Consider the following 8,437-nt stretch of genomic DNA (forward strand, 5'->3'; position numbering starts at 1 on the left):
GATAGGAAATTAAAAACTTGTTTCTGTGTGTGTGTGTGTGTGTGTGTGTGTGTGTGTGTGTGTGTTCAGTGGTCTGTGGTGGCAACAGGATAGATACAGTATAAACACACAGAGACATACACACACACACATCTAATGTCTTCACCTGATCAGCAGCGCCCCCTGCAGCCACACATGAGTAACTCTGTTGGTCTGAGAGTGATGAAGTGTTTTTGATGTGTAGAAGAAACAAAGTCAATCCATGTGTTGAGCTCTGACTGCGTCAATGGGAACAACTTTTCAACACATCATGCCTCCACAGGTCAGACACCCCCGCCCCAGTCGCTTTGTGATGTGCAGCACATTCCAGAGGTTATTTACTTTCAAAACTTCAGAGTTTGAGTATTGGTCCAAGGACAGAACCTTGTGGAACTCCATGACTAACTTGTGTATGCATGGAGGAGTCGCACTCAAACAGGAAATGACCAAACAGGACAGACAGCGGCAGCAGGAAAACCAGGAAGTACAAATAAATACACAAAAACATTTCCAATAAAGGTTCAAAGAAACACAGAGTCCTTTGAAGTGAAAAGCACATTAATAAGATAATAAGAAGTATGGGGAATAGTAATATGAGTGCAATGCACCCATAATAAAACCCTTTGATTCACTGCACTAATAATGTTGGTTGTGTTGTTGTGTCAGTTCAGAGATTCACCTGCTAAATGTCACACACGGACCATATATTATAACTTTTTACAGTTCTTATTAATTATGAGGTTTTATTCACAGTTATAGAAACAATGAAAATGTTCCTTAAATAAAATTGTTACTTTATTATTTTAAAAACATGATCACAGGACACTGTTAGTTGTGTTATTCATGAACTGCTCTTCTAAAAACAAGAATGAATTCATTTCTTTAACTAGACAACGATGATTTATTAATTTAAAAAAAGAGGAAATAAACAGTTTCATGTTGCTCATTTCATTTTCTTTTATTTTTATGTATCATGATGGATTTTTAAATGATGTCATCATTTTTCATAATAGAATCCAAGTTCATTGTTTGGTTTGGAGATGCTTTTAAAACTTTTGTAATAAAACTCTATTTAAATGTGTTGCTCAACACTTCATATGAATCTTCAAAAGTTTTATGAATGCGACAGATTAAAGGACAGAATATAAGGATTAATGTTCTGAGCTCTGCTGAGTGAATTCAATTCTGTTCAGTTTATGATTCAGTGAAACTAAAGACAAACTCATTTTACTTGCATCGTCTGATTCAAACTAAAAGTGTCTCGTTAGTGTTCAACTAATGAGCAAAACATCCACAAAGGTCAGAGCGAAACTTCTGTCACGACTTCTGGAGCCAGCAGATACACACACACACACACAGACACACACACACACACACACACACACACACACACACACACACACACACACACACACACACACACACACACACACACAAGGTTTTTATTTTATTTATTCTGAACAAACATTAGTTTATCAGAGTAAAAGTCAGAAATCAAAGTGTGTTGTTATTGTTGCTCAATTCTTTTCTGTAAAGAACTTCATGTTCTTCCTGTGCTGGCCATGAGGTCGGTGTCCTCGGGGGGGAGTGAACCGAATCAACATGTGGAAACTGCTTCTGCAATTTGCATTTATCACTTTGGGAAAATAACATTTGAGCTCGTGTACAGAATCTTTGGTGTTTGACTGAGTCACGGACCGAGATGTTCTGTTTCCGTTCTGCTGCTGAATTATGCCTGAATATGAAACTTCAGCTCTGTCACAGAAACCTTCATTACCCATAATTCCCACAAAATGTTTTAGACCAACAAGCTTCACTTTGGTCATTATTCAATCTCTGGATTGACTCTGATACAACAAAAGACAAACTGATCTTTAAACAAACTGTTTCCTTTTTGTTTCTCGTCCAAACACAAACATTTTAATTCAAAGAATAATTTTTACACATGACTTCTTCTCTGGTGTTTGACGGATCGTTGTCGACTTTATCTTCGCACAATCGGACTTGAAGTCACTTTTTTGTTCTCGTCTGGATGGAGATATTTTGTCAAATGAAGTTGTGTGGATGGAGTTTTTATCATATTACAATTATTTGTTTTATAAAGTCATATAGATGAGAGTTCAGGAGTGAAAACATCTGCTCCAGATGTGTACTTCACTGTCTGTGTGTAATTATCAGTTTGTAAAGTACAACATTTCTGTTCATTCTCTTCATTTCACTTAAATTCATCGAGCTCAAAGAGCTGTGAATGGAAGGAGCGCTCACACGGAGGATTATTACTTAGATCATCTTCATCACAGTGTAGCACACTGTTGTACTTTCAATCATCTCGACACAGATGTGACAAAACACAAAGTTCTTCAGCTTTTTTAAATCCTAGTGTAATGGTTTTAATTTGGAAGCAGGAAGTTTGGAGAAATGTTTTCTCATTAACTTGTGTTTCAGGTGCTTCACTAATTACTTTAGTGCTGATGATGATTCTTAACCACAAATAATCAGACGTGAATTAAAACTCTCCTGGATGATGAGTTTAATGACATTTCATCTGTTTCATTAGAAATAAAGAAACATCATGTTTACTTGATTTTATTCGCGTCTCATAATTAAAGTCACTGGTTCTATTTATCTCACATAAAAGTCATTTACTTTTAGACTAGTTTGTCTTCAGTTTAGTGATTCATTCACAGTCTGATGAAACCATGTAGGTTTGGTGTGTTTCACCATGTTCCATCTCTTGTGAAAGTTCAACCAGTCTGTGGATCAGAGGATCAAGGCTGTTTGAGTCCAGGATCAATAGTCGCAGGTGTTATCAGTTTATTTGCAGTGTGCAGTGCCAGCGAATCCCTGATAACATTGTAATGTAGCTGCAGCTAAATGGACTGAACAAGCTGCTGTTTGTGTCTGTCGACTGAAAGTCAGATTCTATCTGCAAAACAAAGAGCGGCAGAGAGGTGGCGAGCGGCGAGAGAGGAGAGGACAGAGGCTTTAATCAATGCAGCTTGGCGTGGAGCGAGGGAGGAGACGGAGGTGCAGATACTGTGAACGGTGCAGGAATGAAGAGATGAGAGGGAGGAATCCAGACTGCAGCTGACTGCATCCACAAACAGCACTAACCAAACGTGTTTCAGAAAAACATCGTGATGCACAGATTATTTTTAATCTATGTGGTCATGAAAAACTGAATCTCATGGTGCCTTCAATTACTTTATTAAATACTATACTAATCTAAACCTTTTATACACGTATCTCATTTAATTAACATGTGTTTGTGAAGCAGCAGCAGCAGGTTGTCGGGTCCGACTCGTTCAAACAGGAACATGTGGGAACATCAGGCGAGGGGCGGAGCCTGTAGAGCAGCAGGGGCGGAGCCTGTAGAGCAGCAGGAGGCCGGACATGACGTATAAACTCTGCTGTGGAAAGATCAGTGTTGTTGTTTACAGCTCATCCACACCGGCGTCGGCCCTCAGCACCAAAAGATCTGGAACCTCCTCGTGTTTCCAAGTGGACGTCTTCGTCTTCTACGTGTACGGCTCCTCTTCTTCATCCTGAGATCTTTGTGTTCTTCCAGTTTCACGTCCGTCACGTGTTAGAAACCTCATCAACACGTCCACTCGCTCACTGGGAAGCTTCCACACATTGTCCTGCTGTGTCCTCACATGGACTCACTCTGACATGTTACACACATTTTACCAGGAGGCTGCAGGAGAAGATCCAGAACATGTCCAGAGGCACTGACTCAGACATTAGTTCTCACAGAGAGAACCTGCAGAACATGTGAGGAACATGTGAGAAATATGTGAGGAACATGTGAGGAACATGTGAGGAACATGTGAGGAACATGTGAGGAACATGTGAGGAACATTCAGTTCATGTTTGAACGACGACGAGGTGGAACTGTTACAGGAAGTGACAGGAAGTGTTAGCTATGCTTTAAATTCATCGCTGGCAGTTGAGTCATGTGACTGGATACAAAATATAAATAAAAAATAAACACTATATATATATTTAGTAGCACTTACATGTAGCACTTTGTAGTTTGGCTTTCTTGAAGCAAATTGTACTTGATTCTTGTTGTTCTGGGTTTGTTGTTTGATGCACTTATTGTAAGTCGCTTTGGATAAAAGCGTCAGCTAAAGGAAATGAAATGAAAATGCTAAAATGAGACCAGCAGCGTTTTAGACGCAGCAGTGTGGAGCGCAGGCGTCACCATAGCAACAGTGATGCATTTATGTTGTGTGGATGTTGCCTGAGAACAAGGAAACCAGAAGTTGTGTTTCCCCAGGAACAAAATGTTTCTATTGACTCAAGGACTTCCTGTTTTACATCAACGAGCTCCTTCTGAGCTGATGCATGCTGGGAGCTGAATGTGAGCGAAGCACTAACCAGGTGAGGCGACGGTAAATAAACCAAACGTCTGTTATGACTCCACCGTCTGGAACAGAAAATAAAAATGATAAAGATTGAAAGGTGACATTTACATATTCATCAGACAGATTTATTCTGTCTCACCAACAGAAAACAGAAAAACAAACGTATGTCCTCTCACACACTGTCTCACCCTCCTCCCCCGCCCCCCCGCTCTCCCCTCAGTATTCTGGTGGCAGCAGCGGCTGCCAGCGCCTATCGATCAGACATTTAGCTGAATGTTCTCATCGAACAGCCGGCTGCTGCAGATGAGACGCACGTGGAGAGACTGGGAAACAGCCTCACGCACACACACACACACACACACACACACACACACACACACACACACACACACACACACACACACACACACACACACACACACACACACACACACAGAGAAGAAGAAGTAGTGAAGTGAGAAAATAAATGAGACTCCAGTGTGGAGGCAGAATAAGAGAACTGATATGAAACAGTCAATAATTATCTACTAATTAAATAGCTATTCACTAATTTACCACATGGACAAAAGTATGGGGACACCCAAACATTAAAGTCTTAATATTAAGCTCTGTCCAAAGGTTTTTGGCCCACCGCTGTTTGTGTGTGTGTGTGTGTGTGTGGTGTGTGTGTGTGGGTGTGTGTGTGTGTGTGTGTGTGTGTGTGTGTGTGTGTGTGTGTGTGTGTGTGTGTGTGTGGTGTGTAGACGTGGATTCAGGTGCATAAATAATCTATGATTTTTTTATTCATCTTAACGTTCTCAGGTAAACGCCGCAGATTTTTGGAACGTGAAAAAAACCCGTTAAGAAAAGGTGAACGCAGCAAAGCAAAAGGTTTTGTTCAATCCAAAGAAAAAACATCTTCTGCACATTGTTCTCAAGATTTTAAAAACAGGAAGTACACAAATTTCATGAGCACGCCATCGCCCGGACTTTCACCGCGTCATTGTGATGGAAAAGGTTAAGTTACAGAACGTCCACAGCCTTTTTTGGTCTCAGTCCGATCCTGAAGTTTACTTCTTCTGATTCATTTCATTTCTTAACAGCCCTGATACGTGGGTTTATTAAATGTTGGTAAACAGAAAAGATGTGGTCAGTAGAGAAGTTTGTCTTTCAGTTCAACATCACAAGAACATAGGCGCTCTCTCTCTTTGTTGTTTTGCCAAATTAACACGTTCACCTGATTGTTTCCATCAGTGCCGATCAGAGCAGAACAAGGCTCTGGATCGACAGCTCTTACTTTTCCAGACACGCTGCCTGACGTCTTCTAGCAGAAACTGAATCTCTCAAATAATGAAGATAAATAAATCTGAGTTCAGTAAGTTTTTATCCAGACGCCAGATTCACTGAATGGATAAATGCTGAGTGCAGCGATGATGCACTGTTGGTGACCCTGAGCTGCAGCGACATGGTGTGAACACGGTGGAAGAACTGAGAGATCATGATGCTCTTGAGATAAACACAGAGAAAATATCCACAGTGCAGGTTCTTTTATATCAATTCTCTGTGTAATGACACAGATCATCTTTTATCCAGGAAACATCTGAACGATTCTGAAGGACAAAGAATTGATTTTCTCCTCAGACTCCAAGAGAAAGATTCTTCTTTTATATTTTCCTGCTGCGATTCGGACGGTCAGTTAACCTGCGGGACAGATATTCACTTTGCCAGTAGATGGCGCACCAGATCATAACTATCTCACTTTAACTTTTCAGACACGAACGTCGATGCTGCACTCATTCAGTCTCCATGTTTACAGATGTGATCACACACATGGATGGAGACACACACAGACATTACAGCTGCAGTGTGGATTATGACTGTGTTGCATTAGTATGTCAGCTTCCTGCTGCACACACACACAACACAGGAGCGTGCACATGCACACAGATAAGCAAGGACGTGTGTTGTCTCAGTTTATTTTTGATCAGTTTGAAAACCGAAAACATTTTTATCGCATTTTATAGAAACAGAAAACTGATTTCAGAACAGTGAGCGTCCTTCTTCTTCTCTGACCTTTGACCCCTGCCGCTCACTGAGCTCGTCTCTGATTTGTCGTTTGTGTTTTCTGATGAAACAGATTTATTATTTAGGAATTTACTGCAGACTAAACTAAAGAAACCCTCGTCTTGGCCTTCATCTCTGTGTTCAGAGCTGAATGTCAACCGGGGCGGTGGCAGAGGCGGCGGCAGCGTGCCTTTGGCGAACAAGCCTGATCTAATCTCCTCTGATCTGGGTTCTTCTACAGATCAGTGTGGATTAAGCCTTTACATGTCGGCAGATTAGCTCTCACAGCTTTTACAGTTCTAATGATCGGCCCACAGTGGAGACACTAAGAAATCCTGTGGAACATATGGAGGATGTAAAACGTGGAGAATCAACCTGAGCTGTGACAGCCTCATAATGATATATATGTATTGTTTAATATATATATATATATATATATATACATACATATATATACATATATATATATACATACATATATATTAAACAACATAACGAAGATCCCTTCACATAGTTTTTTGAAGATTTGTTTCATGTAGATTTGTTTCCAGTCAGATAAAAATAAATGGAAAGAGCAGCCACCGGGCTCTGAGTCAGATAACTAATGTTCCCATTGAATTTCAATGAGTCGCTCCGAGGAGAAACTTCCTGAATAAGTGAAATCCATTCTGCTGCACAGATTCACTTTCCTCCAATCACACATCATCTGTCCTGTGATGCTCAGTTAAAAAGACGTATCAATTGTGGACCGGCCGAGGAACATGGCTTTTATTTAGCTTTTTTACAAAATGAGCTCATTAATGATAATGAGATTAAATCACGATCAGACGTCATCGTCAGGATCATTCAAACCTCAGGTGGGATAAAATGCTTTCTTAGTGCCCACACTTATATACAATGATTACTTTATCATTTTCTTTACTATTTAATGATTAAGTTTATCAATTAAAAACTAACAGTGCATTACTATATCTGAAGAAAGTCCGATTTCTGCCGTTTCTTTGCTGCAGGAGTTGAATTAACTTCTTTTCACCTCAGAAATAAAATCCACCCCGAGGAGCTGAAACATAAGTGTAACTACAAGTTTAGAGAAGTATCAAACTTTCTTTACTCATAATTAAGTGATGTGAATGTTGCAGAGGTCAGAAACTGCAGTAACATTATTCACATATTCAATGTAACAGGAAATCATCTCAGACCTTTCAACATACAATTCATTTGACAAAATATGTGTCTAGACATGAATTTAACATGTGAATCATTAGAAAATACGAATAATAATTTTAGATAATCAACTCTTTATAACAGTGACCAAATATAATATATAAACATATATTTCCTGTTTGTGGTTTGTCCAAGAAAATCAGATACATGTCCTGACAAGAGTAGTTAGAGTAGAGTCAGTGTGTTTCAGCCTCAGAAAAAATATTTAGAAGAAATACAGTAAGTAAATCACTTTATTTTATTTATGATTTAAAAAATGTTCTGCTAAAATAACTAAAAACAAACAAAACAAATAATGTAGAAAGTCACGACTGGTATTTAAATACAAAGAGTCTGTGCAGTACAGTATAAAACTCATCTATTTAAACAGGCTTTTTCTCATATGAATCTTCAGACATCTGTCACAGGCAGACAGCTGTCAATCATTCTGCAGCAGAGAAGAAAGGTCAGAAAGTGGAGGAGAGCGGGCTGCGGTTTGAGCATCAAACCTGTGATCAATTCCGAGGCCAGAGGCTCATTATCTCGTCCACTCAATAAAGAGCTCTGACATTTATTAACTCTGCAGAAAATCCCCTCAATCTGACACTGAGACAAACACAATACTTTCTCTGCAGAGACGGAAAACTTCTAGTTTTGTTGCCATAGAAATATGATTATGATAATTATCCTTTAACAGGAGTATCGGTGGCAGCATTAAGCTCCAGTCACAGTTCAGCTGTTTGTTTCTCTACATGATAAATCTAGTTTCAAAAAGTCAAAACCTGCTGTTTTTTTAAAGTTTG

Source organism: Hippoglossus stenolepis, chromosome 18, assembly GCF_022539355.2.
Source record: "Hippoglossus stenolepis isolate QCI-W04-F060 chromosome 18, HSTE1.2, whole genome shotgun sequence".
In the NCBI taxonomy this organism is placed as follows: domain Eukaryota; kingdom Metazoa; phylum Chordata; class Actinopteri; order Pleuronectiformes; family Pleuronectidae; genus Hippoglossus; species Hippoglossus stenolepis.